The sequence below is a fragment of the Nilaparvata lugens genome, chromosome 5 (assembly GCF_014356525.2).
Source record: "Nilaparvata lugens isolate BPH chromosome 5, ASM1435652v1, whole genome shotgun sequence".
Taxonomy (NCBI): domain Eukaryota; kingdom Metazoa; phylum Arthropoda; class Insecta; order Hemiptera; family Delphacidae; genus Nilaparvata; species Nilaparvata lugens.
In genome coordinates, this window is record NC_052508.1 from 40,834,785 (window position 1) to 40,839,727 (window position 4,943).

Sequence of the window (4,943 nt, forward strand, 5' to 3'; positions counted from 1 at the left end):
CGTCTGCTGTCATAATGTGCTTCTTTGTGATGCTGTTACTGTTTCGGTATTGAAACTATTTCTATATTATTATCAAATGATTGAACTCTGTTATTATTTCAGTATACTTCGCTCTTTGCGCATTTGCTCCAGCATTTGCTATATAATTTTCATTATTACTATTTTGTTTGAAATTACTATTTTGCTGATTAAAATTTCTTGCTTGTTTATTTATATGATTTGGCTCAGAAGTAGCTGATTGGATAGAATGTAAATGTTCTATCAGTTCTTCACAACTGGAAATCGAAGATACTGCCAGTGTCATACGAACATTGAAAGGAAGCTTTTTTGATAAGATGTGGACCAGTGATGAATCAGCTAGAGATTCGTCTAACTGATAGTTTCTCTTCATCAAATCTGTTATAAAATCAGTGTAGGATTGTCCATTTCTACTATTGTAAGTGCATAAAATAATTTCTGACAATGCGTCCATCTGTTTACATTTACTCCAATACTGCTGCAGGAATTGGGAGATGAAGTCCTCCAGGCTATTGATATCTCGCATCCGGCTCTGGAAAAACATCAGTGGCTCGCCGAGTAATAGACTGGACAGTTGGAAACGCCATACTAACCAAGAGGTGGGTATCAATTCCTGAATAGCTTTTATTTGATCTATGAACGGTCTGGGTTGCATATGACGATGGGAATTATCGAATTTTCCAAGACTTTGAAAAAGTTGAGTGCCGTTTACTACTTCATTCGGTGTATATTGCACTCGACTGACTGGGATATTTCCCATGCGTGTTTCTATTCTGGAGACTCGTTCTTCATTTGCGATCCATTTATCATTCATAATTTTCTTATGTGTATTCACTTCATCATACAATCCGTTAGCTTCAACTGCTGTCCGCCTATAGCATTCTCCAACATGCCGTATCTCTCACTTAATTTTGCCCCCTCCTCCGCTAAATTTGCCATACATGCCTGCACGTTACTTTGTTCCTTGACTATCTCTATTATTTTCTTATTATTCTCCTCCACTTTCGACTCCATCTCGCCCTTATTTTCTAACACCTTTCCCATGACAGTTCCCATGATAGCGGTGCCCAGCTCCTTACCCAATACGTCCACCTGTTTTTCAACTTCTTTGGTACGTCATCCAACCGTTCATTTATTTGACAGGTGACGTCATCTATACGAGTTTCTAATTTTTGATGACTGCAGATTGCGTATCTATTTGGTATCTATTATATTTCTCACTTCCTCCCTGAAGCTAGAAAATTTTTCATCCATAGCTTTGACATCCTGTCTGACTGTTTTGATCTCTTCTTGTAGGACTTTGGCATTTTCTTCCAATTTGTCCTGGATTATTTTGATAGTTTTGCTGTTTTCCCGGGCTGTTTCCGCTCCTTTAGCTTGTCCTGCTAAGAGTTGACTGAACATGAGTTGTATTTCGTTTGTAGACTCATTTGCCATAAGATTGGTAACATAACCGACTGAAGAGTCTAATGTTGTATTGCGTTTTTCCAGGTTGGTGGCGGCTGGTGGTTGACTGGTCACGTCGGATGGCGACTGGGTGGCGGCACTCTCCGTTCCCTCGGCGATGCTTGGAGCGATCTGCGAAGACGCCGGTACCGGGTTGGACGCCCTCACTCCCTCATCTCCCTCAGCCGGACTCTCATCGGAATTAATCGCATCGACGACGTTATCAATCTTCGTAGAAGACAATTGGGCTAAGTTTTGCGGGTCGAAACTGATGGAGCATATGCTGCCTCCCTCTCTCTCTCGTGGGGTCTCCGCGACGTTGTCCTGTGGTTGTTGATTGGCCGGTGTCGTAGTTACATAGTTTTGGGGGTGGTCGCTGAAGTAGGAGATTTGCGAGTTAGCTGGTGACTGGTTCATGGTGACGTTATTATGGAATACTTCGAGTAAATAGCCAAGTGTGTTGCCAAGTCTCAGGAATATTAAAATGGATTCAGTGATAGTGCCTATTCTGGATAAAATTGTGTTGTGTTAAAGTTTCAAGTGTCATGTACATATATTACAAAAAGACCTTCGAGTGCTACAGGTACGCTTATCAACATAGACAGATATGGCTTACAAATTACACTAATATAGTTCTTAAAATTCTAATTAGGGTCTTATCCTCCTGAATAACGATAGTATTATAATGCCTCAAATAACCTATAACCCTGGTCAGCATACAATGTCTAGATTCAAAGATCAAAATCAAAATTTTACTATAGACTTTTATGGAAATTTCCATCCAATTTTCTCTATTATGAGAATTATGTTATCAAACTCGTGTGATACAGTTTGTCTGTATTTATGCAGCTTGAAAAATTTTAATTTGAAGAGCAACTCAATTATTTTAGCCAGAACTTACAATAGATTATCAGATATATCTTGTCGAAACAACTTCAGATTATGTTTCTTGCAGCTTTCAGTTTTATCAATAATTTCATTAATCATTGATAGTAAGATTGAGTAGGTAAGCTTTTCATCACGCTCCACTGGTTGGGTGCCATTGTGTGAAGTTGTGCTCCTGGGGGGGTTATCTCTTATGATAGAGTCCCACGTTATGAAGCTATTGTGAGAAGTTGTGGATTGTAATTCCTTCACAGATAATACGATGTTTCTGGTATTTATAAGAGCAGTCTCTAAATTCCCTCTTTTGCGAATAAATTCACAAAAAATTAAGGCCTTCCGGCTCGCAAAATTACTGGGTTCAAACCTCAGCTCTAGCTCAGTGGTAGAAACATGAATTTTATAAATACAAATAATCACCATAAGGTTCAGTGATCGGTAATTGGTAATTCTTACCGCTGCTTCTATGAAGTTCTTGAAGAATACCAATAAGGAAATTAAAAGAATATTTGATGACTGATTATCAGTAACCATGTACCACTAGAGAATAATCAGGACCAACTATAGTTGTTTCTAGTTGATTCTTAAAACGCTCGTCGTGAATACAAGTATTCACCAATATACCCTTTCAAAATTCCTTAGAACTTACAACGCCAGTTCTTGAAGCTCTCTGGATCCTTATATGATATAACTGGAACCTTATTAATATAATTTCTTAATATACTTGTTCTGGCTGATGGAATGAATATCATCAAAGGATGATAAATATTGAGTGCTCTGAATAAGGTTAATATTATTTGATTCTATGATTTTAAGTGCTGCTAAATATTTGTTGGTACCAAAACAGCTCAAACTATATAACACGAGATGAGTGGGATATAATAAAAAATTCTATAAGTTTGTATGCTGACATAAAACACAAAATATATTCCCATGAAACAGATATGCATAAAATATTCAATATCTCTATAATTCACTTAATAATCTATTCCTAAAATCTGAATAATTATCACAGGCTTTGCTAACATTCACAATAGTGAGTTTCAAATTCATAAATATATTATGTTTAATACTGGTACTTAGACTCCAGTCAATACAAATTCTACAATAAAAACCTGTTCGGTCTATAAGTTTGATATGGTATACTTTGTTCAATAAACAAAATTAATATTTAATAAATTAATATTCAAACATGAGATCTCAGGGATTTATATGAATTCGGGCTGTGCATGGAAGTAAGCTTCCTACATATATTAAATAAATTTATAAAATGTTCTTATGACTATGTGATATTGTTCAACACGTGGTGACTTTTTATTTTAATTCTAATTAATTGGAATAGCGCTTTTTGTTTTAATAATTACCCCCACTGAACGTAGAAAAAATGAGCTCATTTGGTTTGACTTATCACTCACTGACTGAAGTTCTAGATGTTCTCGTGGATTGAATTAATTATTTCCAATAATTAATTAGGTAGGCTCCTTCTCGTCACTGCTGGGCTAACGCGTGATCCAGATTTTTATAAGTTTCTTTCGAATTAAAGCTATTTTTATGGGAATCTTTACAATTACGAACTCCTTGACAGCACTGAGTTCACAAATAATTAACATTCAACAAACATACATTACATTTAAAAAAGGGTTTGGCTTAATAATTCATTAAAAATTTTTTAAAAGGAAGAAGAAAAAAGCCCTAAACTCCATGTGCATCCTCTCGGGTTGGGATCTTAAGCCAGAAGAAGAAGGTTTTCAGAAAAATTTGCCTCTTCCTAGAATAATTCTGTAAGCTACTCTCTGATTGGCCTTCAATTTAATAGACTCAATACAATTGGTTGCCTTGGGAATCAGGGCTTCCTCGGCTTTATAATAGAAAAAATTAAATAAAAGAAGTTTTTATACAATATATGGAGTATTTATCTTAAATTGAATTCATAAATAAATCGTAACATACGATTTTAATAGATAATACATTTAGTTTTATATGAGTTTTGTATACTCTTGATTTATCATGCTTTTTTGGATTATAATAAATATTTATACAGAAATAATAGTAGTTTGTATTTCTACACATCGACTTCCTTTAGTATACATAATATATCCTTTATGAGTGAATTTTATATGATTCAACCGGTCATATGGGTTGATCGAATAATCAGCTGATTCGTTCAGTATTGGTTCTAATAATTATCGATTTATCCAAGATCGACTAATTCTTTTCAAAACGTAAACAAGTAACTCTAACCTCAATGTTCATGCATTTTATTTTTATTTTTTTTTTTTTATAATCCGCCAATAATATTATGCCGCTTTATAATTTTTTGATCTTACCAATGGGTTCTCATAATTATTAAATCACAATAATACATGTTTTCTTATCGTTGTTGATAATGCTATTACTCCTAATCGCTAATAATACTTGATTTGAGTTGATTACTCTTTGGATAGGTCTAACCTTCTTTCCAATTTTATAGTTCTATTACATTTCATTGGCTCATTTAAAAATATTTGGTGGTTTCAAATTACCACGTGACAATGATAAGATCAATAATTGCTTCTAAAATAAGTAGTGAAATTATATCAGGGTATAGATCATGGTTT